The 27,383-nt window shown below is 43.6% G+C and overlaps 18 non-coding genes across 18 annotated transcripts; all 18 read right to left on the reverse strand.

The window, feature by feature from the left end:
- Positions 1 to 885: 885 nt before the first annotated feature.
- TRNAL-UAG (transfer RNA leucine (anticodon UAG)) lies at positions 886 to 968 on the reverse strand. Its single transcript has one exon. It is a non-coding gene; the product is annotated as a tRNA-Leu (tRNA).
- A 1,024-nt stretch (positions 969 to 1,992) lies between these two features.
- On the reverse strand, positions 1,993 to 2,075 carry TRNAL-AAG (transfer RNA leucine (anticodon AAG)). Its single transcript has one exon. It is a non-coding gene; the product is annotated as a tRNA-Leu (tRNA).
- A 906-nt stretch (positions 2,076 to 2,981) lies between these two features.
- On the reverse strand, positions 2,982 to 3,064 carry TRNAL-UAG (transfer RNA leucine (anticodon UAG)). Its single transcript has one exon. It is a non-coding gene; the product is annotated as a tRNA-Leu (tRNA).
- A 2,013-nt stretch (positions 3,065 to 5,077) lies between these two features.
- Positions 5,078 to 5,160, reverse strand: TRNAL-UAG (transfer RNA leucine (anticodon UAG)). The gene has a single exon. It is a non-coding gene; the product is annotated as a tRNA-Leu (tRNA).
- A 2,013-nt stretch (positions 5,161 to 7,173) lies between these two features.
- On the reverse strand, positions 7,174 to 7,256 carry TRNAL-UAG (transfer RNA leucine (anticodon UAG)). The gene has a single exon. It is a non-coding gene; the product is annotated as a tRNA-Leu (tRNA).
- Positions 7,257 to 9,269: 2,013 nt separating this feature from the next.
- Positions 9,270 to 9,352, reverse strand: TRNAL-UAG (transfer RNA leucine (anticodon UAG)). The gene has a single exon. It is a non-coding gene; the product is annotated as a tRNA-Leu (tRNA).
- Positions 9,353 to 13,461: 4,109 nt separating this feature from the next.
- Positions 13,462 to 13,544, reverse strand: TRNAL-UAG (transfer RNA leucine (anticodon UAG)). The gene has a single exon. It is a non-coding gene; the product is annotated as a tRNA-Leu (tRNA).
- Positions 13,545 to 14,568: 1,024 nt separating this feature from the next.
- Positions 14,569 to 14,651, reverse strand: TRNAL-AAG (transfer RNA leucine (anticodon AAG)). Its single transcript has one exon. It is a non-coding gene; the product is annotated as a tRNA-Leu (tRNA).
- A 191-nt stretch (positions 14,652 to 14,842) lies between these two features.
- TRNAL-CAG (transfer RNA leucine (anticodon CAG)) lies at positions 14,843 to 14,925 on the reverse strand. The gene has a single exon. It is a non-coding gene; the product is annotated as a tRNA-Leu (tRNA).
- A 632-nt stretch (positions 14,926 to 15,557) lies between these two features.
- On the reverse strand, positions 15,558 to 15,640 carry TRNAL-UAG (transfer RNA leucine (anticodon UAG)). Its single transcript has one exon. It is a non-coding gene; the product is annotated as a tRNA-Leu (tRNA).
- A 2,012-nt stretch (positions 15,641 to 17,652) lies between these two features.
- TRNAL-UAG (transfer RNA leucine (anticodon UAG)) lies at positions 17,653 to 17,735 on the reverse strand. The gene has a single exon. It is a non-coding gene; the product is annotated as a tRNA-Leu (tRNA).
- A 2,013-nt stretch (positions 17,736 to 19,748) lies between these two features.
- TRNAL-UAG (transfer RNA leucine (anticodon UAG)) lies at positions 19,749 to 19,831 on the reverse strand. The gene has a single exon. It is a non-coding gene; the product is annotated as a tRNA-Leu (tRNA).
- Positions 19,832 to 20,855: 1,024 nt separating this feature from the next.
- Positions 20,856 to 20,938, reverse strand: TRNAL-AAG (transfer RNA leucine (anticodon AAG)). Its single transcript has one exon. It is a non-coding gene; the product is annotated as a tRNA-Leu (tRNA).
- A 191-nt stretch (positions 20,939 to 21,129) lies between these two features.
- On the reverse strand, positions 21,130 to 21,212 carry TRNAL-CAG (transfer RNA leucine (anticodon CAG)). Its single transcript has one exon. It is a non-coding gene; the product is annotated as a tRNA-Leu (tRNA).
- A 632-nt stretch (positions 21,213 to 21,844) lies between these two features.
- On the reverse strand, positions 21,845 to 21,927 carry TRNAL-UAG (transfer RNA leucine (anticodon UAG)). Its single transcript has one exon. It is a non-coding gene; the product is annotated as a tRNA-Leu (tRNA).
- Positions 21,928 to 23,940: 2,013 nt separating this feature from the next.
- Positions 23,941 to 24,023, reverse strand: TRNAL-UAG (transfer RNA leucine (anticodon UAG)). The gene has a single exon. It is a non-coding gene; the product is annotated as a tRNA-Leu (tRNA).
- Positions 24,024 to 25,047: 1,024 nt separating this feature from the next.
- Positions 25,048 to 25,130, reverse strand: TRNAL-AAG (transfer RNA leucine (anticodon AAG)). Its single transcript has one exon. It is a non-coding gene; the product is annotated as a tRNA-Leu (tRNA).
- A 906-nt stretch (positions 25,131 to 26,036) lies between these two features.
- Positions 26,037 to 26,119, reverse strand: TRNAL-UAG (transfer RNA leucine (anticodon UAG)). Its single transcript has one exon. It is a non-coding gene; the product is annotated as a tRNA-Leu (tRNA).
- Between the last annotated feature and the right edge of the window lie 1,264 nt (positions 26,120 to 27,383).

Genomic DNA, 27,383 nt, shown 5'->3' on the forward strand with positions numbered 1-27,383 from the left:
AGAGAGGGAAAGATATTGTGAACCAAAAAAAGCACACAACTTAGGTCATGAGTGGCTAGAGCAAGAAAAAAACTCACTGCACTTTTCCAAGTAGACAACCATATAAGCCCATGTGAGGGAAATGATCAGATTTTTTCTCTCCCAAGAAAAAAGTAGAGTAAACACACAATTGTCAGAAGTGGGATTTGAACCCACGCCTCGAGAAGAGACTGCGAACTGAACGCAGCGCCTTAGACCACTCGGCCATCCTGATTTGCATTTGCGGAACCTTCCACAGGCCAGACAGCCATGCAAGTGGGGTACCGAAAAGGCATGCCCTCAATTTATTTATCCTATTATAAGTACTTCCAACAGATCTTTGAACAATCCATAGAGAGCAGTACCTATGAAGAACTCTTTAGACCTTTAAGGCGTACAAAGAGAAAGTGCTATTAACCAGCCACTTGAACGGCCCAAAGCTGCTTTGAAATTGAGTCAACAGCCACCTCTTGGCTAGCTAAAGCAAATTCAACAAGGAATTTCAATGTCACAACATAGGGTGGAATACGCAAATCTAAGCAGCCCCTGATCACAGCCCTGAGGAAATTGCCGTAAGTGTGCTGGAGTCCAACTGTCTACCAGATGCTAGGCATTCTTCCATATTTGCATGGCCTGTCTGGCCAGGGCATACAAGAGCATGACTCTTCCAGATGAGCTCTTACATGGGTCCTATGCTCATATAGTAAGGACTGCACTTTGTCAGCAAGACTTTATACAACCGAAATATATGAGAAACCCCAGCTCTCTTGACTAGATGAGGACGGAATCACATCCCAGGTGAAGACCAACAGATGCAACTTCCATCAGATGTTAACCTGAAAAAGGAGATTACATCTCCAAAAGTCATGTCAGAAGTGGGATTCGAACCCACGCCTCCAGAGGAGACTGCGGCCTAAACACAGCGCCTTAGACCACTCGGCCATCCTGACAGTGCAGAGTCTTAAGAAATGTATAAAAGTCACTCAGAAATTTCTGCCTCCATGCAAGCCTGAAATAATTTAAACCTTCAAACACAAGGTGCAACTTTATGCACAGGACAATAAACACAGAAGGTCACATGTGAAAGCATTTCATTTCACAGGTGTACAATTTTTATGCTTTTAGAATACCTCATACCTCTCACCAGCTATTTAGGGTCCTGTATCCTACTCACAAAATTACCTTGCCTGTGACCTCTCTCTCTACACAAACAACTACTGCACAGGAAGTAGGAAGGCAGAAGGTGGGGCATATTATGCAAATGTATGCTGCCATTGTGCCTTGCAGATTCATGCAGTATTTCTAGATCCTTGCTGGATACAAGAGAGCAGACCTTGTTTCAGATCAACTGTCCCTAGCAGGGAACGTCTGAGCACATGCAGTCTTTTGCTCTCTAGCCCCTGGCCTGGGACTTACCCTCACTGGCTGAGGCGTGAATTTCTGCATACCAACGTTGCATAGATGGTACGTTTGTGGTCGGTTTGGGATGGGTGGGAGGTCAAAAGCAGGGAAAAGTATGTCGCCTTCACTTCTAGTCTCCTCTTCTAGGCCTACCTGCCGTTCACTCACTCTGTCTTTGTTTCATTCTCTCCTTCCTCAACACCCCTTCTCACTCACTCGCTCTATCACTTGTGCTCTTTCCCCTTGCTCTGCATTTCATAGTGGAAACATCTCTTGAATGGAGCATTAGAAAATGAGGTTACATAAAATTAACAATCTACTTATTGGAAACCAAAAATATCACAAGACTGAATGTAACCCATTTCATTAATAAAAGGGACTTTTTAAGCACCCCCCAAAAAACACATAAAACACCACGAGTGCTAGAAGAATATTATACGAGCTTGAAGACAGAATTGGGCAAATTAATTTGCAGTTGAAACTGAAGTTTGTTACTTATTCAGATATTATATGCACTGCCAATTTTTAGCTGAGATTCTAAAAGAACTCAGAGACAAAATGGACTTAAAGTTTTGTCAGAAGTGGGATTCGAACCCACGCCTCCAGGAGAGACTGCGGCCTTAACGCAGCGCCTTAGACCACTCGGCCACCCTGACCACATTTGCTTGATCATCTACAGAGAGGGAAAGATATTGTGAACCAGAAAAAACAAACAACTTAGGTCATGAGTGGCTAGAGCAAGAAAAAAACTCACTGCACTTTTCCAAGTAGACAACCATATAAGCCCATGTGAGGGAAATGATCAGATTTTTTCTCTCCCTAGAAAAAAGTAGAGTAAACACACAATTGTCAGAAGTGGGATTTGAACCCACGCCTCCAGAAGAGACTGTGACCTGAACGCAGCGCCTTAGACCACTCGGCCATCCTGACTTGCATTTGTGGAACCTTCCACAGGCCAGACAGCCATGCAAGTGGGGTACCGAAAAGGCATGCCCTCAATTTATTTATCCTATTATAAGTACTTCCAACAGATCTTTGAACAATCCATAGAGAGCAGTACCTATGAAGAACTCTTTAGACCTTTAAGGCGTACAAAGAGAAAGTGCTATTAACCAGCCACTTGAAAGGCCCAAAGCTGCTTTGAAATTGAGTCAACAGCCACCTCTTGGCTAGCTAAAGCAAATTCAACAAGGAATTTCAATGTCACAACATAGGGTGGAATACGCAAATCTAAGCAGCCCCTGATCACAGCCCTGAGGAAATTGCTGTAAGTGTGCTGGAGTCCAACTGGCTACCAGATGCTAGGCATTCTTCCATATTTGCATGGCCTGTCTGGCCAGGGCATACAAGAGCATGACTCTTCCAGATGAGCTCTTACATGGGTCCTATGCTCATATAGTAAGGACTGCACTTTGTCAGCAAGACTTTATACAACCGAAATATATGAGAAACCCCAGCTCTCTTGACTAGATGAGGACGGAATCACATCCCAGGTGAAGACCAACAGATGCAACTTCCATCAGATGTTAACCTGAAAAAGGAGATTACATCTCCAAAAGTCATGTCAGAAGTGGGATTCGAACCCACGCCTCCAGAGGAGACTGCGGCCTAAACACAGCGCCTTAGACCACTCGGCCATCCTGACAGTGTAGAGTCTTAAGAAATGTATAAAAGTCACTCAGAAATTTCTGCCTCCATGCAAGCCTGAAATAATTTAAACCTTCAAACACAAGGTGCAACTTTATGCACAGGACAATAAACACAGAAGATCACATGTGAAAGCATTTCATTTCACAGGTGTACAATTTTTATGCTTTTAGAATACCTCATACCTCTCACCAGCTATTTAGGGTCCTGTATCCTACTCACAAAATTACCTTGCCTGCGACCTCTCTCTCTACACAAACAACTACTGCACAGGAAGTAGGAAGGCAGAAGGTGGGGCATATTATGCAAATGTATGCTGTCATTGTGCCTTGCAGATTCATGCAGGATTTCTAGATCCTTTCTGGATACAAGAGAGCAGACCTTGTTTCAGATCAACTGTCCCTAGCAGGGAACGTCTGAGCACATGCAGTCTTTTGCTCTCTAGCCCCTGGCCTGGGACTTACCCTCACTGGCTGAGGCGTGAATTTCTGCATACCAACGTTGCATAGATGGTACGTTTGTGGTCGGTTTGGGATGGGTGGGAGGTCAAAAGCAGGGAAAAGTATGTCGCCTTCACTTCTAGTCTCCTCTTCTAGGCCTACCTGCCGTTCACTCACTCTGTCTTTGTTTCATTCTCTCCTTCCTCAACACCCCTTCTCACTCACTCGCTCTATCACTTGTGCTCTTTCCCCTTGCTCTGCATTTCATAGTGGAAACATCTCTTGAATGGAGCATTAGAAAATGAGGTTACATAAAATTAACAATCTACTTATTGGAAACCAAAAATATCACAAGACTGAATGTAACCCATTTCATTAATAAAAGGGACTTTTTAAGCACCCCCCAAAAAACACATAAAACACCACGAGTGCTAGAAGAATATTATACGAGCTTGAAGACAGAATTGGGCAAATTAATTTGCAGTTGAAACTGAAGTTTGTTACTTATTCAGATATTATATGCACTGCCAATTTTTAGCTGAGATTCTAAAAGAACTCAGAGACAAAATGGACTTAAAGTTTTGTCAGAAGTAGGATTCGAACCCACGCCTCCAGGAGAGACTGCGGCCTTAACGCAGCGCCTTAGACCACTCGGCCACCCTGACCACATTTGCTTGATCATCTACAGAGAGGGAAAGATATTGTGAACCAAAAAAAGCACACAACTTAGGTCATGAGTGGCTAGAGCAAGAAAAAAACTCACTGCACTTTTCCAAGTAGACAACCATATAAGCCCATGTGAGGGAAATGATCAGATTTTTTCTCTCCCAAGAAAAAAGTAGAGTAAACACACAATTGTCAGAAGTGGGATTTGAACCCACGCCTCGAGAAGAGACTGCGAACTGAACGCAGCGCCTTAGACCACTCGGCCATCCTGATTTGCATTTGCGGAACCTTCCACAGGCCAGACAGCCATGCAAGTGGGGTACCGAAAAGGCATGCCCTCAATTTATTTATCCTATTATAAGTACTTCCAACAGATCTTTGAACAATCCATAGAGAGCAGTACCTATGAAGAACTCTTTAGACCTTTAAGGCGTACAAAGAGAAAGTGCTATTAACCAGCCACTTGAACGGCCCAAAGCTGCTTTGAAATTGAGTCAACAGCCACCTCTTGGCTAGCTAAAGCAAATTCAACAAGGAATTTCAATGTCACAACATAGGGTGGAATACGCAAATCTAAGCAGCCCCTGATCACAGCCCTGAGGAAATTGCCGTAAGTGTGCTGGAGTCCAACTGTCTACCAGATGCTAGGCATTCTTCCATATTTGCATGGCCTGTCTGGCCAGGGCATACAAGAGCATGACTCTTCCAGATGAGCTCTTACATGGGTCCTATGCTCATATAGTAAGGACTGCACTTTGTCAGCAAGACTTTATACAACCGAAATATATGAGAAACCCCAGCTCTCTTGACTAGATGAGGACGGAATCACATCCCAGGTGAAGACCAACAGATGCAACTTCCATCAGATGTTAACCTGAAAAAGGAGATTACATCTCCAAAAGTCATGTCAGAAGTGGGATTCGAACCCACGCCTCCAGAGGAGACTGCGGCCTAAACACAGCGCCTTAGACCACTCGGCCATCCTGACAGTGCAGAGTCTTAAGAAATGTATAAAAGTCACTCAGAAATTTCTGCCTCCATGCAAGCCTGAAATAATTTAAACCTTCAAACACAAGGTGCAACTTTATGCACAGGACAATAAACACAGAAGGTCACATGTGAAAGCATTTCATTTCACAGGTGTACAATTTTTATGCTTTTAGAATACCTCATACCTCTCACCAGCTATTTAGGGTCCTGTATCCTACTCACAAAATTACCTTGCCTGTGACCTCTCTCTCTACACAAACAACTACTGCACAGGAAGTAGGAAGGCAGAAGGTGGGGCATATTATGCAAATGTATGCTGTCATTGTGCCTTGCAGATTCATGCAGTATTTCTAGATCCTTGCTGGATACAAGAGAGCAGACCTTGTTTCAGATCAACTGTCCCTAGCAGGGAACGTCTGAGCACATGCAGTCTTTTGCTCTCTAGCCCCTGGCCTGGGACTTACCCTCACTGGCTGAGGCGTGAATTTCTGCATACCAACGTTGCATAGATGGTACGTTTGTGGTCGGTTTGGGATGGGTGGGAGGTCAAAAGCAGGGAAAAGTATGTCGCCTTCACTTCTAGTCTCCTCTTCTAGGCCTACCTGCCGTTCACTCACTCTGTCTTTGTTTCATTCTCTCCTTCCTCAACACCCCTTCTCACTCACTCGCTCTATCACTTGTGCTCTTTCCCCTTGCTCTGCATTTCATAGTGGAAACATCTCTTGAATGGAGCATTAGAAAATGAGGTTACATAAAATTAACAATCTACTTATTGGAAACCAAAAATATCACAAGACTGAATGTAACCCATTTCATTAATAAAAGGGACTTTTTAAGCACCCCCCAAAAAACACATAAAACACCACGAGTGCTAGAAGAATATTATACGAGCTTGAAGAAAGAATTGGGCAAATTAATTTGCAGTTGAAACTGAAGTTTGTTACTTATTCAGATATTATATGCACTGCCAATTTTTAGCTGAGATTCTAAAAGAACTCAGAGACAAAATGGACTTAAAGTTTTGTCAGAAGTAGGATTCGAACCCACGCCTCCAGGAGAGACTGCGGCCTTAACGCAGCACCTTAGACCACTCGGCCACCCTGACCACATTTGCTTGATCATCTACAGAGAGGGAAAGATATTGTGAACCAAAAAAAGCACACAACTTAGGTCATGAGTGGCTAGAGCAAGAAAAAAACTCACTGCACTTTTCCAAGTAGACAACCATATAAGCCCATGTGAGGGAAATGATCAGATTTTTTCTCTCCCAAGAAAAAAGTAGAGTAAACACACAATTGTCAGAAGTGGGATTTGAACCCACGCCTCGAGAAGAGACTGCAAACTGAACGCAGCGCCTTAGACCACTCGGCCATCCTGATTTGCATTTGCGGAACCTTCCACAGGCCAGACAGCCATGCAAGTGGGGTACCGAAAAGGCATGCCCTCAATTTATTTATCCTATTATAAATACTTCCAACAGATCTTTGAACAATCCATAGAGAGCAGTACCTATGAAGAACTCTTTAGACCTTTAAGGCGTACAAAGAGAAAGTGCTATTAACCAGCCACTTGAACGGCCCAAAGCTGCTTTGAAATTGAGTCAACAGCCACCTCTTGGCTAGCTAAAGCAAATTCAACAAGGAATTTCAATGTCACAACATAGGGTGGAATACGCAAATCTAAGCAGCCCCTGATCACAGCCCTGAGGAAATTGCCGTAAGTGTGCTGGAGTCCAACTGTCTACCAGATGCTAGGCATTCTTCCATATTTGCATGGCCTGTCTGGCCAGGGCATACAAGAGCATGACTCTTCCAGATGAGCTCTTACATGGGTCCTATGCTCATATAGTAAGGACTGCACTTTGTCAGCAAGACTTTATACAACCGAAATATATGAGAAACCCCAGCTCTCTTGACTAGATGAGGACGGAATCACATCCCAGGTGAAGACCAACAGATGCAACTTCCATCAGATGTTAACCTGAAAAAGGAGATTACATCTCCAAAAGTCATGTCAGAAGTGGGATTCGAACCCACGCCTCCAGAGGAGACTGCGGCCTAAACACAGCGCCTTAGACCACTCGGCCATCCTGACAGTGCAGAGTCTTAAGAAATGTATAAAAGTCACTCAGAAATTTCTGCCTCCATGCAAGCCTGAAATAATTTAAACCTTCAAACACAAGGTGCAACTTTATGCACAGGACAATAAACACAGAAGGTCACATGTGAAAGCATTTCATTTCACAGGTGTACAATTTTTATGCTTTTAGAATACCTCATACCTCTCACCAGCTATTTAGGGTCCTGTATCCTACTCACAAAATTACCTTGCCTGTGACCTCTCTCTCTACACAAACAACTACTGCACAGGAAGTAGGAAGGCAGAAGGTGGGGCATATTATGCAAATGTATGCTGTCATTGTGCCTTGCAGATTCATGCAGTATTTCTAGATCCTTGCTGGATACAAGAGAGCAGACCTTGTTTCAGATCAACTGTCCCTAGCAGGGAACGTCTGAGCACATGCAGTCTTTTGCTCTCTAGCCCCTGGCCTGGGACTTACCCTCACTGGCTGAGGCGTGAATTTCTGCATACCAACGTTGCATAGATGGTACGTTTGTGGTCGGTTTGGGATGGGTGGGAGGTCAAAAGCAGGGAAAAGTATGTCGCCTTCACTTCTAGTCTCCTCTTCTAGGCCTACCTGCCGTTCACTCACTCTGTCTTTGTTTCATTCTCTCCTTCCTCAACACCCCTTCTCACTCACTCGCTCTATCACTTGTGCTCTTTCCCCTTGCTCTGCATTTCATAGTGGAAACATCTCTTGAATGGAGCATTAGAAAATGAGGTTACATAAAATTAACAATCTACTTATTGGAAACCAAAAATATCACAAGACTGAATGTAACCCATTTCATTAATAAAAGGGACTTTTTAAGCACCCCCCAAAAAACACATAAAACACCACGAGTGCTAGAAGAATATTATACGAGCTTGAAGACAGAATTGGGCAAATTAATTTGCAGTTGAAACTGAAGTTTGTTACTTATTCAGATATTATATGCACTGCCAATTTTTAGCTGAGATTCTAAAAGAACTCAGAGACAAAATGGACTTAAAGTTTTGTCAGAAGTAGGATTCGAACCCACGCCTCCAGGAGAGACTGCGGCCTTAACGCAGCGCCTTAGACCACTCGGCCACCCTGACCACATTTGCTTGATCATCTACAGAGAGGGAAAGATATTGTGAACCAAAAAAAGCACACAACTTAGGTCATGAGTGGCTAGAGCAAGAAAAAAACTCACTGCACTTTTCCAAGTAGACAACCATATAAGCCCATGTGAGGGAAATGATCAGATTTTTTCTCTCCCAAGAAAAAAGTAGAGTAAACACACAATTGTCAGAAGTGGGATTTGAACCCACGCCTCGAGAAGAGACTGCGAACTGAACGCAGCGCCTTAGACCACTCGGCCATCCTGATTTGCATTTGCGGAACCTTCCACAGGCCAGACAGCCATGCAAGTGGGGTACCGAAAAGGCATGCCCTCAATTTATTTATCCTATTATAAGTACTTCCAACAGATCTTTGAACAATCCATAGAGAGCAGTACCTATGAAGAACTCTTTAGACCTTTAAGGCGTACAAAGAGAAAGTGCTATTAACCAGCCACTTGAACGGCCCAAAGCTGCTTTGAAATTGAGTCAACAGCCACCTCTTGGCTAGCTAAAGCAAATTCAACAAGGAATTTCAATGTCACAACATAGGGTGGAATACGCAAATCTAAGCAGCCCCTGATCACAGCCCTGAGGAAATTGCCGTAAGTGTGCTGGAGTCCAACTGTCTACCAGATGCTAGGCATTCTTCCATATTTGCATGGCCTGTCTGGCCAGGGCATACAAGAGCATGACTCTTCCAGATGAGCTCTTACATGGGTCCTATGCTCATATAGTAAGGACTGCACTTTGTCAGCAAGACTTTATACAACCGAAATATATGAGAAACCCCAGCTCTCTTGACTAGATGAGGACGGAATCACATCCCAGGTGAAGACCAACAGATGCAACTTCCATCAGATGTTAACCTGAAAAAGGAGATTACATCTCCAAAAGTCATGTCAGAAGTGGGATTCGAACCCACGCCTCCAGAGGAGACTGCGGCCTAAACACAGCGCCTTAGACCACTCGGCCATCCTGACAGTGCAGAGTCTTAAGAAATGTATAAAAGTCACTCAGAAATTTCTGCCTCCATGCAAGCCTGAAATAATTTAAACCTTCAAACACAAGGTGCAACTTTATGCACAGGACAATAAACACAGAAGGTCACATGTGAAAGCATTTCATTTCACAGGTGTACAATTTTTATGCTTTTAGAATACCTCATACCTCTCACCAGCTATTTAGGGTCCTGTATCCTACTCACAAAATTACCTTGCCTGTGACCTCTCTCTCTACACAAACAACTACTGCACAGGAAGTAGGAAGGCAGAAGGTGGGGCATATTATGCAAATGTATGCTGACATTGTGCCTTGCAGATTCATGCAGTATTTCTAGATCCTTGCTGGATACAAGAGAGCAGACCTTGTTTCAGATCAACTGTCCCTAGCAGGGAACGTCTGAGCACATGCAGTCTTTTGCTCTCTAGCCCCTGGCCTGGGACTTACCCTCACTGGCTGAGGCGTGAATTTCTGCATACCAACGTTGCATAGATGGTACGTTTGTGGTCGGTTTGGGATGGGTGGGAGGTCAAAAGCAGGGAAAAGTATGTCGCCTTCACTTCTAGTCTCCTCTTCTAGGCCTACCTGCCGTTCACTCACTCTGTCTTTGTTTCATTCTCTCCTTCCTCAACACCCCTTCTCACTCACTCGCTCTATCACTTGTGCTCTTTCCCCTTGCTCTGCATTTCATAGTGGAAACATCTCTTGAATGGAGCATTAGAAAATGAGGTTACATAAAATTAACAATCTACTTATTGGAAACCAAAAATATCACAAGACTGAATGTAACCCATTTCATTAATAAAAGGGACTTTTTAAGCACCCCCCAAAAAACACATAAAACACCACGAGTGCTAGAAGAATATTATACGAGCTTGAAGACAGAATTGGGCAAATTAATTTGCAGTTGAAACTGAAGTTTGTTACTTATTCAGATATTATATGGACTGCCAATTTTTAGCTGAGATTCTAAAAGAACTCAGAGACAAAATGGACTTAAAGTTTTGTCAGAAGTGGGATTCGAACCCACGCCTCCAGGAGAGACTGCGGCCTTAACGCAGGGCCATAGACCACTCGGCCACCCTGACCACATTTGCTTGATCATCTACAGAGAGGGAAAGATATTGTGAACCAAAAAAAGCACACAACTTAGGTCATGAGTGGCTAGAGCAAGAAAAAAACTCACTGCACTTTTCCAAGTAGACAACCATATAAGCCCATGTGAGGGAAATGATCAGATTTTTTCTCTCCCAAGAAAAAAGTAGAGTAAACACACAATTGTCAGAAGTGGGATTTGAACCCAAGCCTCGAGAAGAGACTGCGAACTGAACGCAGCGCCTTAGACCCCTCGGCCATCCTGATTTGCATTTGCGGAACCTTCCACAGGCCAGACAGCCATGCAAGTGGGGTACCGAAAAGGCATGCCCTCAATTTATTTATCCTATTATAAGTACTTCCAACAGATCTTTGAACAATCCATAGAGAGCAGTACCTATGAAGAACTCTTTAGACCTTTAAGGCGTACAAAGAGAAAGTGCTATTAACCAGCCACTTGAACGGCCCAAAGCTGCTTTGAAATTGAGTCAACAGCCACCTCTTGGCTAGCTAAAGCAAATTCAACAAGGAATTTCAATGTCACAACATAGGGTGGAATACGCAAATCTAAGCAGCCCCTGATCACAGCCCTGAGGAAATTGCCGTAAGTGTGCTGGAGTCCAACTGTCTACCAGATGCTAGGCATTCTTCCGAATTTGCATGGCCTGTCTGGCCAGGGCATACAAGAGCATGACTCTTCCAGATGAGCTCTTACATGGGTCCTATGCTCATATAGTAAGGACTGCACTTTGTCAGCAAGACTTTATACAACCGAAATATATGAGAAACCCCAGCTCTCTTGACTAGATGAGGACGGAATCACATCCCAGGTGAAGACCAACAGATGCAACTTCCATCAGATGTTAACCTGAAAAAGGAGATTACATCTCCAAAAGTCATGTGAGAAGTGGGATTCGAACCCACGCCTCCAGAGGAGACTGCGGCCTAAACACAGCGCCTTAGACCACTCGGCCATCCTGACAGTGCAGAGTCTTAATAAATGTATAAAAGTCACTCAGAAATTTCTGCCTCCATGCAAGCCTGAAATAATTTAAACCTTCAAACACAAGGTGCAACTTTATGCACAGGACAATAAACACAGAAGATCACATGTGAAAGCATTTCATTTCACAGGTGTACAATTTTTATGCTTTTAGAATACCTCATACCTCTCACCAGCTATTTAGGGTCCTGTATCCTACTCACAAAATTACCTTGCCTGCGATCTCTCTCTCTACACAAACAACTACTGCACAGGAAGTAGGAAGGCAGAAGGTGGGGCATATTATGCAAATGTATGCTGTCATTGTGCCTTGCAGATTCATGCAGTATTTCTAGATCCTTGCTGGATACAAGAGAGCAGACCTTGTTTCAGATCAACTGTCCCTAGCAGGGAACGTCTGAGCACATGCAGTCTTTTGCTCTCTAGCCCCTGGCCTGGGACTTACCCTCACTGGCTGAGGCGTGAATTTCTGCATACCAACGTTGCATAGATGGTACGTTTGTGGTCGGTTTGGGATGGGTGGGAGGTCAAAAGCAGGGAAAAGTATGTCGCCTTCACTTCTAGTCTCCTCTTCTAGGCCTACCTGCCGTTCACTCACTCTGTCTTTGTTTCATTCTCTCCTTCCTCAACACCCCTTCTCACTCACTCGCTCTATCACTTGTGCTCTTTCCCCTTGCTCTGCATTTCATAGTGGAAACATCTCTTGAATGGAGCATTAGAAAATGAGGTTACATAAAATTAACAATCTACTTATTGGAAACCAAAAATATCACAAGACTGAATGTAACCCATTTCATTAATAAAAGGGACTTTTTAAGCACCCCCCAAAAAACACATAAAACACCACGAGTGCTAGAAGAATATTATACGAGCTTGAAGACAGAATTGGGCAAATTAATTTGCAGTTGAAACTGAAGTTTGTTACTTATTCAGATATTATATGGACTGCCAATTTTTAGCTGAGATTCTAAAAGAACTCAGAGACAAAATGGACTTAAAGTTTTGTCAGAAGTGGGATTCGAACCCACGCCTCCAGGAGAGACTGCGGCCTTAACGCAGGGCCATAGACCACTCGGCCACCCTGACCACATTTGCTTGATCATCTACAGAGAGGGAAAGATATTGTGAACCAAAAAAAGCACACAACTTAGGTCATGAGTGGCTAGAGCAAGAAAAAAACTCACTGCACTTTTCCAAGTAGACAACCATATAAGCCCATGTGAGGGAAATGATCAGATTTTTTCTCTCCCAAGAAAAAAGTAGAGTAAACACACAATTGTCAGAAGTGGGATTTGAACCCAAGCCTCGAGAAGAGACTGCGAACTGAACGCAGCGCCTTAGACCCCTCGGCCATCCTGATTTGCATTTGCGGAACCTTCCACAGGCCAGACAGCCATGCAAGTGGGGTACCGAAAAGGCATGCCCTCAATTTATTTATCCTATTATAAGTACTTCCAACAGATCTTTGAACAATCCATAGAGAGCAGTACCTATGAAGAACTCTTTAGACCTTTAAGGCGTACAAAGAGAAAGTGCTATTAACCAGCCACTTGAACGGCCCAAAGCTGCTTTGAAATTGAGTCAACAGCCACCTCTTGGCTAGCTAAAGCAAATTCAACAAGGAATTTCAATGTCACAACATAGGGTGGAATACGCAAATCTAAGCAGCCCCTGATCACAGCCCTGAGGAAATTGCCGTAAGTGTGCTGGAGTCCAACTGTCTACCAGATGCTAGGCATTCTTCCGAATTTGCATGGCCTGTCTGGCCAGGGCATACAAGAGCATGACTCTTCCAGATGAGCTCTTACATGGGTCCTATGCTCATATAGTAAGGACTGCACTTTGTCAGCAAGACTTTATACAACCGAAATATATGAGAAACCCCAGCTCTCTTGACTAGATGAGGACGGAATCACATCCCAGGTGAAGACCAACAGATGCAACTTCCATCAGATGTTAACCTGAAAAAGGAGATTACATCTCCAAAAGTCATGTCAGAAGTGGGATTCGAACCCACGCCTCCAGAGGAGACTGCGGCCTAAACACAGCGCCTTAGACCACTCGGCCATCCTGACAGTGCAGAGTCTTAATAAATGTATAAAAGTCACTCAGAAATTTCTGCCTCCATGCAAGCCTGAAATAATTTAAACCTTCAAACACAAGGTGCAACTTTATGCACAGGACAATAAACACAGAAGATCACATGTGAAAGCATTTCATTTCACAGGTGTACAATTTTTATGCTTTTAGAATACCTCATACCTCTCACCAGCTATTTAGGGTCCTGTATCCTACTCACAAAATTACCTTGCCTGCGATCTCTCTCTCTACACAAACAACTACTGCACAGGAAGTAGGAAGGCAGAAGGTGGGGCATATTATGCAAATGTATGCTGTCATTGTGCCTTGCAGATTCATGCAGGATTTCTAGATCCTTGCTGGATACAAGAGAGCAGACCTTGTTTCAGATCAACTGTCCCTAGCAGGGAACGTCTGAGCACATGCAGTCTTTTGCTCTCTAGCCCATGGCCTGGGACTTACCCTCACTGGCTGAGGCGTGAATTTCTGCATACCAACGTTGCATAGATGGTACGTTTGTGGTCGGTTTGGGATGGGTGGGAGGTCAAAAGCAGGGAAAAGTATGTCGCCTTCACTTCTAGTCTCCTCTTCTAGGCCTACCTGCCGTTCACTCACTCTGTCTTTGTTTCATTCTCTCCTTCCTCAACACCCCTTCTCACTCACTCGCTCTATCACTTGTGCTCTTTCCCCTTGCTCTGCATTTCATAGTGGAAACATCTCTTGAATGGAGCATTAGAAAATGAGGTTACATAAAATTAACAATCTACTTATTGGAAACCAAAAATATCACAAGACTGAATGTAACCCATTTCATTAATAAAAGGGACTTTTTAAGCACCCCCCAAAAAACACATAAAACACCACGAGTGCTAGAAGAATATTATACGAGCTTGAAGACAGAATTGGGCAAATTAATTTGCAGTTGAAACTGAAGTTTGTTACTTATTCAGATATTATATGCACTGCCAATTTTTAGCTGAGATTCTAAAAGAACTCAGAGACAAAATGGACTTAAAGTTTTGTCAGAAGTGGGATTCGAACCCACGCCTCCAGGAGAGACTGCGGCCTTAACGCAGCGCCTTAGACCACTCGGCCATCCTGACCACATTTGCTTGATCATCTACAGAGAGGGAAAGATATTGTGAACCAAAAAAAGCACACAACTTAGGTCATGAGTGGCTAGAGCAAGAAAAAAACTCACTGCACTTTTCCAAGTAGACAACCATATAAGCCCATGTGAGGGAAATGATCTGATTTTTTCTCTCCCAAGAAAAAAGTAGAGTAAACACACAATTGTCAGAAGTGGGATTTGAACCCACGCCTCCAGAAGAGACTGCGACCTGAACGCAGCGCCTTAGACCACTCGGCCATCCTGACTTGCATTTGTGGAACCTTCCACAGGCCAGACAGCCATGCAAGTGGGGTACCGAAAAGGCATGCCCTCAATTTATTTATCCTATTATAAGTACTTCCAACAGATCTTTGAACAATCCATAGAGAGCAGTACCTATGAAGAACTCTTTAGACCTTTAAGGCGTACAAAGAGAAAGTGCTATTAACCAGCCACTTGAAAGGCCCAAAGCTGCTTTGAAATTGAGTCAACAGCCACCTCTTGGCTAGCTAAAGCAAATTCAACAAGGAATTTCAATGTCACAACATAGGGTGGAATACGCAAATCTAAGCAGCCCCTGATCACAGCCCTGAGGAAATTGCCGTAAGTGTGCTGGAGTCCAACTGTCTACCAGATGCTAGGCATTCTTCCATATTTGCATGGCCTGTCTGGCCAGGGCATACAAGAGCATGAATCTTCCAGATGAGCTCTTACATGGGTCCTATGCTCATATAGTAAGGACTGCACTTTGTCAGCAAGACTTTATACAACCGAAATGTATGAGAAACCCCAGCTCTCTTGACTAGATGAGGACGGAATCACATCCCAGGTGAAGACCAACAGATGCAACTTCCATCAGATGTTAACCTGAAAAAGGAGATTACATCTCCAAAAGTCATGTCAGAAGTGGGATTCGAACCCACGCCTCCAGAGGAGACTGCGGCCTAAACACAGCGCCTTAGACCACTCGGCCATCCTGACAGTGCAGAGTCTTAAGAAATGTATAAAAGTCACTCAGAAATTTCTGCCTCCATGCAAGCCTGAAATAATTTAAACCTTCAAACACAAGGTGCAACTTTATGCACAGGACAATAAACACAGAAGATCACATGTGAAAGCATTTCATTTCACAGGTGTACAATTTTTATGCTTTTAGAATACCTCATACCTCTCACCAGCTATTTAGGGTCCTGTATCCTACTCACAAAATTACCTTGCCTGCGACCTCTCTCTCTACACAAATAACTACTGCACAGGAAGTAGGAAGGCAGAAGGTGGGGCATATTATGCAAATGTATGCTGTCATTGTGCCTTGCAGATTCATGCAGGATTTCTAGATCCTTTCTGGATACAAGAGAGCAGACCTTGTTTCAGATCAACTGTCCCTAGCAGGGAACATCTGAGCACATGCAGTCTTTTGCTCTCTAGCCCCTGGCCTGGGACTTACCCTCACTGGCTGAGGCGTGAATTTCTGCATACCAACGTTGCATAGATGGTACGTTTGTGTTCGGTTTGGGATGGGTGGGAGGTCAAAAGCAGGGAAAAGTATGTCGCCTTCACTTCTAGTCTCCTCTTCTAGGCCTACCTGCCGTTCACTCACTCTGTCTTTGTTTCATTCTCTCCTTCCTCAACACCCCTTCTCACTCACTCGCTCTATCACTTGTGCTCTTTCCCCTTGCTCTGCATTTCATAGTGGAAACATCTCTTGAATGGAGCATTAGAAAATGAGGTTACATAAAATTAACAATCTACTTATTGGAAACCAAAAATATCACAAGACTGAATGTAACCCATTTCATTAATAAAAGGGACTTTTTAAGCACCCCCCAAAAAACACATAAAACACCACGAGTGCTAGAAGAATATTATACGAGCTTGAAGACAGAATTGGGCAAATGAATTTGCAGTTGAAACTGAAGTTTGTTACTTATTCAGATATTATATGCACTGCCAATTTTTAGCTGAGATTCTAAAAGAACTCAGAGACAAAATGGACTTAAAGTTTTGTCAGAAGTGGGATTCGAACACACGCCTCCAGGAGAGACTGCGGCCTTAACGCAGCGCCTTAGACCACTCGGCCATCCTGACCACATTTGCTTGATCATATACAGAGAGGGAAAGATATTGTGAACCAAAAAAAGCACACATCTTAGGTCATGAGTGGCTAGAGCAAGAAAAAAACTCACTGCACTTTTCCAAGTAGACAACCATATAAGCCCATGTGAGGGAAATGATCAGATTTTTTCTCTCTCAAGAAAAAAGTAGAGTAAACACACAATTGTCAGAAGTGGGATTTGAACCCACGCCTCCAGAAGAGACGACGACCTGACGCAGCGCCTTAGACCACTCGGCCATCCTGACTTGCATTTGTGGACCCTTCCACAGGCCAGACAGCCATGCAAGTGGGGTAACGAAAAGGCATGCCCTCAATTTATTTATCCTATTATAAGTACTTCCAACAGATCTTTGAACAATCCATAGAGAGCAGTACCTATGAAGAACTCTTTAGACCTTTAAGGCGTACAAAGAGAAAGTGCTATTAACCAGCCACTTGAAAGGCCCAAAGCTGCTTTGAAATTGAGTCAACAGCCACCTCTTGGCTAGCTAAAGCCAATTCAACAAGGAATTTCAATGTCACAACATAGGGTGGAATACGCAAATCTAAGCAGCCCCTGATCACAGCCCTGAGGAAATTGCCGTAAGTGTGCTGGAGTCCAACTGTCTACCAGATGCTAGGCATTCTTCCATATTTGCATGGCCTGTCTGGCCAGGGCATACAAGAGCATGACTCTTCCAGATGAGCTCTTACATGGGTCCTATGCTCATATAGTAAGGACTGCACTTTGTCAGCAAGACTTTATACAACCGAAATATATGAGAAACCCCAGCTCTCTTGACTAGATGAGGACGGAATCAAATCCCAGGTGAAGACCAACAGATGCAACTTCCATCAGATGTTAACCTGAAAAAGGAGATTACATCTCCAAAAGTCATGTCAGAAGTGGGATTCGAACCCACGCCTCCAGAGGAGACTGCGGCCTAAACACAGCGCCTTAGACCACTCGGCCATCCTGACAGTGCAGAGTCTTAAGAAATGTATAAAAGTCACTCAGAAATTTCTGCCTCCATGCAAGCCTGAAATAATTTAAACCTTCAAACACAAGGTGCAACTTTATGCACAGGACAATAAACACAGAAGGTCACATGTGAAAGCATTTCATTTCACAGGTGTACAATTTTTATGCTTTTAGAATACCTCATACCTCTCACCAGCTATTTAGGGTCCTGTATCCTACTCACAAAATTACCTTGCCTGTGACCTCTCTCTCTACACAAACAACTACTGCACAGGAAGTAGGAAGGCAGAAGGTGGGGCATATTATGCAAATGTATGCTGTCATTGTGCCTTGCAGATTCATGCAGTATTTCTAGATCCTTGCTGGATACAAGAGAGCAGACCTTGTTTCAGATCAACTGTCCCTAGCAGGGAACGTCTGAGCACATGCAGTCTTTTGCTCTCTAGCCCCTGGCCTGGGACTTACCCTCACTGGCTGAGGCGTGAATTTCTGCATACCAACGTTGCATAGATGGTACGTTTGTGGTCGGTTTGGGATGGGTGGGAGGTCAAAAGCAGGGAAAAGTATGTCGCCTTCACTTCTAGTCTCCTCTTCTAGGCCTACCTGCCGTTCACTCACTCTGTCTTTGTTTCATTCTCTCCTTCCTCAACACCCCTTCTCACTCACTCGCTCTATCACTTGTGCTCTTTCCCCTTGCTCTGCATTTCATAGTGGAAACATCTCTTGAATGGAGCATTAGAAAATGAGGTTACATAAAATTAACAATCTACTTATTGGAAACCAAAAATATCACAAGACTGAATGTAACCCATTTCATTAATAAAAGGGACTTTTTAAGCACCCCCCAAAAAACACATAAAACACCACGAGTGCTAGAAGAATATTATACGAGCTTGAAGACAAAATTGGGCAAATTAATTTGCAGTTGAAACTGAAGTTTGTTACTTATTCAGATATTATATGGACTGCCAATTTTTAGCTGAGATTCTAAAAGAACTCAGAGACAAAATGGACTTAAAGTTTTGTCAGAAGTGGGATTCGAACCCACGCCTCCAGGAGAGACTGCGGCCTTAACGCAGGGCCATAGACCACTCGGCCACCCTGACCACATTTGCTTGATCATCTACAGAGAGGGAAAGATATTGTGAACCAAAAAAAGCACACAACTTAGGTCATGAGTGGCTAGAGCAAGAAAAAAACTCACTGCACTTTTCCAAGTAGACAACCATATAAGCCCATGTGAGGGAAATGATCAGATTTTTTCTCTCCCAAGAAAAAAGTAGAGTAAACACACAATTGTCAGAAGTGGGATTTGAACCCAAGCCTCGAGAAGAGACTGCGAACTGAACGCAGCGCCTTAGACCCCTCGGCCATCCTGATTTGCATTTGCGGAACCTTCCACAGGCCAGACAGCCATGCAAGTGGGGTACCGAAAAGGCATGCCCTCAATTTATTTATCCTATTATAAGTACTTCCAACAGATCTTTGAACAATCCATAGAGAGCAGTACCTATGAAGAACTCTTTAGACCTTTAAGGCGTACAAAGAGAAAGTGCTATTAACCAGCCACTTGAACGGCCCAAAGCTGCTTTGAAATTGAGTCAACAGCCACCTCTTGGCTAGCTAAAGCAAATTCAACAAGGAATTTCAATGTCACAACATAGGGTGGAATACGCAAATCTAAGCAGCCCCTGATCACAGCCCTGAGGAAATTGCCGTAAGTGTGCTGGAGTCCAACTGTCTACCAGATGCTAGGCATTCTTCCGAATTTGCATGGCCTGTCTGGCCAGGGCATACAAGAGCATGACTCTTCCAGATGAGCTCTTACATGGGTCCTATGCTCATATAGTAAGGACTGCACTTTGTCAGCAAGACTTTATACAACCGAAATATATGAGAAACCCCAGCTCTCTTGACTAGATGAGGACGGAATCACATCCCAGGTGAAGACCAACAGATGCAACTTCCATCAGATGTTAACCTGAAAAAGGAGATTACATCTCCAAAAGTCATGTCAGAAGTGGGATTCGAACCCACGCCTCCAGAGGAGACTGCGGCCTAAACACAGCGCCTTAGACCACTCGGCCATCCTGACAGTGCAGAGTCTTAATAAATGTATAAAAGTCACTCAGAAATTTCTGCCTCCATGCAAGCCTGAAATAATTTAAACCTTCAAACACAAGGTGCAACTTTATGCACAGGACAATAAACACAGAAGATCACATGTGAAAGCATTTCATTTCACAGGTGTACAATTTTTATGCTTTTAGAATACCTCATACCTCTCACCAGCTATTTAGGGTCCTGTATCCTACTCACAAAATTACCTTGCCTGCGATCTCTCTCTCTACACAAACAACTACTGCACAGGAAGTAGGAAGGCAGAAGGTGGGGCATATTATGCAAATGTATGCTGTCATTGTGCCTTGCAGATTCATGCAGGATTTCTAGATCCTTGCTGGATACAAGAGAGCAGACCTTGTTTCAGATCAACTGTCCCTAGCAGGGAACGTCTGAGCACATGCAGTCTTTTGCTCTCTAGCCCATGGCCTGGGACTTACCCTCACTGGCTGAGGCGTGAATTTCTGCATACCAACGTTGCATAGATGGTACGTTTGTGGTCGGTTTGGGATGGGTGGGAGGTCAAAAGCAGGGAAAAGTATGTCGCCTTCACTTCTAGTCTCCTCTTCTAGGCCTACCTGCCGTTCACTCACTCTGTCTTTGTTTCATTCTCTCCTTCCTCAACACCCCTTCTCACTCACTCGCTCTATCACTTGTGCTCTTTCCCCTTGCTCTGCATTTCATAGTGGAAACATCTCTTGAATGGAGCATTAGAAAATGAGGTTACATAAAATTAACAATCTACTTATTGGAAACCAAAAATATCACAAGACTGAATGTAACCCATTTCATTAATAAAAGGGACTTTTTAAGCACCCCCCAAAAAACACATAAAACACCACGAGTGCTAGAAGAATATTATACGAGCTTGAAGACAGAATTGGGCAAATTAATTTGCAGTTGAAACTGAAGTTTGTTACTTATTCAGATATTATATGCACTGCCAATTTTTAGCTGAGATTCTAAAAGAACTCAGAGACAAAATGGACTTAAAGTTTTGTCAGAAGTGGGATTCGAACCCACGCCTCCAGGAGAGACTGCGGCCTTAACGCAGCGCCTTAGACCACTCGGCCATCCTGACCACATTTGCTTGATCATCTACAGAGAGGGAAAGATATTGTGAACCAAAAAAAGCACACAACTTAGGTCATGAGTGGCTAGAGCAAGAAAAAAACTCACTGCACTTTTCCAAGTAGACAACCATATAAGCCCATGTGAGGGAAATGATCTGATTTTTTCTCTCCCAAGAAAAAAGTAGAGTAAACACACAATTGTCAGAAGTGGGATTTGAACCCACGCCTCCAGAAGAGACTGCGACCTGAACGCAGCGCCTTAGACCACTCGGCCATCCTGACTTGCATTTGTGGAACCTTCCACAGGCCAGACAGCCATGCAAGTGGGGTACCGAAAAGGCATGCCCTCAATTTATTTATCCTATTATAAGTACTTCCAACAGATCTTTGAACAATCCATAGAGAGCAGTACCTATGAAGAACTCTTTAGACCTTTAAGGCGTACAAAGAGAAAGTGCTATTAACCAGCCACTTGAAAGGCCCAAAGCTGCTTTGAAATTGAGTCAACAGCCACCTCTTGGCTAGCTAAAGCAAATTCAACAAGGAATTTCAATGTCACAACATAGGGTGGAATACGCAAATCTAAGCAGCCCCTGATCACAGCCCTGAGGAAATTGCCGTAAGTGTGCTGGAGTCCAACTGTCTACCAGATGCTAGGCATTCTTCCATATTTGCATGGCCTGTCTGGCCAGGGCATACAAGAGCATGAATCTTCCAGATGAGCTCTTACATGGGTCCTATGCTCATATAGTAAGGACTGCACTTTGTCAGCAAGACTTTATACAACCGAAATGTATGAGAAACCCCAGCTCTCTTGACTAGATGAGGACGGAATCACATCCCAGGTGAAGACCAACAGATGCAACTTCCATCAGATGTTAACCTGAAAAAGGAGATTACATCTCCAAAAGTCATGTCAGAAGTGGGATTCGAACCCACGCCTCCAGAGGAGACTGCGGCCTAAACACAGCGCCTTAGACCACTCGGCCATCCTGACAGTGCAGAGTCTTAAGAAATGTATAAAAGTCACTCAGAAATTTCTGCCTCCATGCAAGCCTGAAATAATTTAAACCTTCAAACACAAGGTGCAACTTTATGCACAGGACAATAAACACAGAAGATCACATGTGAAAGCATTTCATTTCACAGGTGTACAATTTTTATGCTTTTAGAATACCTCATACCTCTCACCAGCTATTTAGGGTCCTGTATCCTACTCACAAAATTACCTTGCCTGCGACCTCTCTCTCTACACAAATAACTACTGCACAGGAAGTAGGAAGGCAGAAGGTGGGGCATATTATGCAAATGTATGCTGTCATTGTGCCTTGCAGATTCATGCAGGATTTCTAGATCCTTTCTGGATACAAGAGAGCAGACCTTGTTTCAGATCAACTGTCCCTAGCAGGGAACGTCTGAGCACATGCAGTCTTTTGCTCTCTAGCCCCTGGCCTGGGACTTACCCTCACTGGCTGAGGCGTGAATTTCTGCATACCAACGTTGCATAGATGGTACGTTTGTGTTCGGTTTGGGATGGGTGGGAGGTCAAAAGCAGGGAAAAGTATGTCGCCTTCACTTCTAGTCTCCTCTTCTAGGCCTACCTGCCGTTCACTCACTCTGTCTTTGTTTCATTCTCTCCTTCCTCAACACCCCTTCTCACTCACTCGCTCTATCACTTGTGCTCTTTCCCCTTGCTCTGCATTTCATAGTGGAAACATCTCTTGAATGGAGCATTAGAAAATGAGGTTACATAAAATTAACAATCTACTTATTGGAAACCAAAAATATCACAAGACTGAATGTAACCCATTTCATTAATAAAAGGGACTTTTTAAGCACCCCCCAAAAAACACATAAAACACCACGAGTGCTAGAAGAATATTATACGAGCTTGAAGACAGAATTGGGCAAATGAATTTGCAGTTGAAACTGAAGTTTGTTACTTATTCAGATATTATATGCACTGCCAATTTTTAGCTGAGATTCTAAAAGAACTCAGAGACAAAATGGACTTAAAGTTTTGTCAGAAGTGGGATTCGAACACACGCCTCCAGGAGAGACTGCGGCCTTAACGCAGCGCCTTAGACCACTCGGCCATCCTGACCACATTTGCTTGATCATATACAGAGAGGGAAAGATATTGTGAACCAAAAAAAGCACACATCTTAGGTCATGAGTGGCTAGAGCAAGAAAAAAACTCACTGCACTTTTCCAAGTAGACAACCATATAAGCCCATGTGAGGGAAATGATCAGATTTTTTCTCTCTCAAGAAAAAAGTAGAGTAAACACACAATTGTCAGAAGTGGGATTTGAACCCACGCCTCCAGAAGAGACGACGACCTGAACGCAGCGCCTTAGACCACTCGGCCATCCTGACTTGCATTTGTGGACCCTTCCACAGGCCAGACAGCCATGCAAGTGGGGTAACGAAAAGGCATGCCATCAATTTATTTATCCTATTATAAGTACTTCCAACAGATCTTTGAACAATCCATAGAGAGCAGTACCTATGAAGAACTCTTTAGACCTTTAAGGCGTACAAAGAGAAAGTGCTATTAACCAGCCACTTGAAAGGCCCAAAGCTGCTTTGAAATTGAGTCAACAGCCACCTCTTGGCTAGCTAAAGCCAATTCAACAAGGAATTTCAATGTCACAACATAGGGTGGAATACGCAAATCTAAGCAGCCCCTGATCACAGCCCTGAGGAAATTGCCGTAAGTGTGCTGGAGTCCAACTGTCTACCAGATGCTAGGCATTCTTCCATATTTGCATGGCCTGTCTGGCCAGGGCATACAAGAGCATGACTCTTCCAGATGAGCTCTTACATGGGTCCTATGCTCATATAGTAAGGACTGCACTTTGTCAGCAAGACTTTATACAACCGAAATATATGAGAAACCCCAGCTCTCTTGACTAGATAAGGACGGAATCACATCCCAGGTGAAGACCAACAGATGCAACTTCCATCAGATGTTAACCTGAAAAAGGAGATTACATCTCCAAAAGTCATGTCAGAAGTGGGATTTGAACCCACGCCTCCAGAGGAGACTGCGGCCTAAACACAGCGCCTTAGACCACTCGGCCATCCTGACAGTGTAGAGTCTTAAGAAATGTATAAAAGTCACTCGGAAATTTCTGCCTCCATGCAAGCCTGAAATAATTTAAACCTTCAAACACAAGGTGCAACTTTATGCACAGGACAATAAACACAGAAGATCACATGTGAAAGCATTTCATTTCACAGGTGTACAATTGTTATGCTTTTAGAATACCTCATACCTCTCACCAGCTATTTAGGGTCCTGTATCCTACTCACAAAATTACCTTGCCTGCGACCTCTCTCTCTACACAAACAACTACTGCACAGGAAGTAGGAAGGCAGAAGGTGGGGCATATTATGCAAATGTATGCTGTCATTGTGCCTTGCAGATTCATGCAGGATTTCTAGATCCTTTCTGGATACAAGAGAGCAGACCTTGTTTCAGATCAACTGTCCCTAGCAGGGAACGTCTGAGCACATGCAGTCTTTTGCTCTCTAGCCCCTGGCCTGGGACTTACCCTCACTGGCTGAGGCGTGAATTTCTGCATACCAACGTTGCATAGATGGTACGTTTGTGGTCGGTTTGGGATGGGTGGGAGGTCAAAAGCAGGGAAAAGTATGTCACCTTCACTTCTAGTCTCCTCTTCTAGGCCTACCTGCCGTTCACTCACTCTGTCTTTGTTTCATTCTCTCCTTCCTAAACACCCCTTCTCACTCACTCGCTCTATCACTTGTGCTCTTTCCGCTTGCTCTGCATTTCATAGTGGAAACATCTCTTGAATGGAGCATTAGAAAATGAGGTTACATAAAATTAACAATCTACTTATTGGAAACCAAAAATATCACAAGACTGAATGTAACCCATTTCATTAATAAAAGGGACTTTTTAAGCACCCCCCAAAAAACACATAAAAAACCACGAGTGCTAGAAGAATATTATACGAGCTTGAAGACAGAATTGGGCAAATTAATTTGCAGTTGAAACTGAAGTTTGTTACTTATTCAGATATTATATGCACTGCCAATTTTTAGCTGAGATTCTAAAAGAACTCAGAGACAAAATGGACTTAAAGTTTTGTCAGAAGTGGGATTCGAACCCACGCCTCCAGGAGAGACTGCGGCCTTAACGCAGCGCCTTAGACCACTCGGCCACCCTGACCACATTTGCTTGATCATCTACAGAGAGGGAAAGATATTGTGAACCAAAAAAAGCACACAACTTAGGTCATGAGTGGCTAGAGCAAGAAAAAAACTCACTGCACTTTTCCAAGTAGACAACCATATAAGCCCATGTGAGGGAAATGATCAGATTTTTTCTCTCCCAAGAAAAAAGTAGAGTAAACACACAATTGTCAGAAGTGGGATTTGAACCCATGCCTCGAGAAGAGACTGCGAACTGAACGCAGCGCCTTAGACCACTCGGCCATCCTGATTTGCATTTGCGGAACCTTCCACAGGCCAGACAGCCATGCAAGTGGGGTACCGAAAAGGCATGCCCTCAATTTATTTATCCTATTATAAGTACTTCCAACAGATCTTTGAACAATCCATAGAGAGCAGTACCTATGAAGAACTCTTTAGACCTTTAAGGCGTACAAAGAGAAAGTGCTATTAACCAGCCACTTGAAAGGCCCAAAGCTGCTTTGAAATTGAGTCAACAGCCACCTCTTGGCTAGCTAAAGCAAATTCAACAAGGAATTTCAATGTCACAACATAGGGTGGAATACGCAAATCTAAGCAGCCCCTGATCACAGCCCTGAGGAAATTGCCGTAAGTGTGCTGGAGTCCAACTGTCTACCAGATGCTAGGCATTCTTCCATATTTGCATGGCCTGTCTGGCCAGGGCATACAAGAGCATGAATCTTCCAGATGAGCTCTTACATGGGTCCTATGCTCATATAGTAAGGACTGCACTTTGTCAGCAAGACTTTATACAACCGAAATGTATGAGAAACCCCAGCTCTCTTGACTAGATGAGGACGGAATCACATCCCAGGTGAAGACCAACAGATGCAACTTCCATCAGATGTTAACCTGAAAAAGGAGATTACATCTCCAAAAGTCATGTCAGAAGTGGGATTCGAACCCACGCCTCCAGAGGAGACTGCGGCCTAAACACAGCGCCTTAGACCACTCGGCCATCCTGACAGTGCAGAGTCTTAAGAAATGTATAAAAGTCACTCAGAAATTTCTGCCTCCATGCAAGCCTGAAATAATTTAAACCTTCAAACACAAGGTGCAACTTTATGCACAGGACAATAAACACAGAAGATCACATGTGAAAGCATTTCATTTCACAGGTGTACAATTTTTATGCTTTTAGAATACCTCATACCTCTCACCAGCTATTTAGGGTCCTGTATCCTACTCACAAAATTACCTTGCCTGCGACCTCTCTCTCTACACAAATAACTACTGCACAGGAAGTAGGAAGGCAGAAGGTGGGGCATATTATGCAAATGTATGCTGTCATTGTGCCTTGCAGATTCATGCAGGATTTCTAGATCCTTTCTGGATACAAGAGAGCAGACCTTGTTTCAGATCAACTGTCCCTAGCAGGGAACATCTGAGCACATGCAGTCTTTTGCTCTCTAGCCCCTGGCCTGGGACTTACCCTCACTGGCTGAGGCGTGAATTTCTGCATACCAACGTTGCATAGATGGTACGTTTGTGTTCGGTTTGGGATGGGTGGGAGGTCAAAAGCAGGGAAAAGTATGTCGCCTTCACTTCTAGTCTCCTCTTCTAGGCCTACCTGCCGTTCACTCACTCTGTCTTTGTTTCATTCTCTCCTTCCTCAACACCCCTTCTCACTCACTCGCTCTATCACTTGTGCTCTTTCCCCTTGCTCTGCATTTCATAGTGGAAACATCTCTTGAATGGAGCATTAGAAAATGAGGTTACATAAAATTAACAATCTACTTATTGGAAACCAAAAATATCACAAGACTGAATGTAACCCATTTCATTAATAAAAGGGACTTTTTAAGCACCCCCCAAAAAACACATAAAACACCACGAGTGCTAGAAGAATATTATACGAGCTTGAAGACAGAATTGGGCAAATGAATTTGCAGTTGAAACTGAAGTTTGTTACTTATTCAGATATTATATGCACTGCCAATTTTTAGCTGAGATTCTAAAAGAACTCAGAGACAAAATGGACTTAAAGTTTTGTCAGAAGTGGGATTCGAACACACGCCTCCAGGAGAGACTGCGGCCTTAACGCAGCGCCTTAGACCACTCGGCCATCCTGACCACATTTGCTTGATCATATACAGAGAGGGAAAGATATTGTGAACCAAAAAAAGCACACATCTTAGGTCATGAGTGGCTAGAGCAAGAAAAAAACTCACTGCACTTTTCCAAGTAGACAACCATATAAGCCCATGTGAGGGAAATGATCAGATTTTTT

This window comes from Lissotriton vulgaris, chromosome 8 (genome assembly GCF_964263255.1).
Source record: "Lissotriton vulgaris chromosome 8, aLisVul1.2, whole genome shotgun sequence".
NCBI classification, from domain to species: domain Eukaryota; kingdom Metazoa; phylum Chordata; class Amphibia; order Caudata; family Salamandridae; genus Lissotriton; species Lissotriton vulgaris.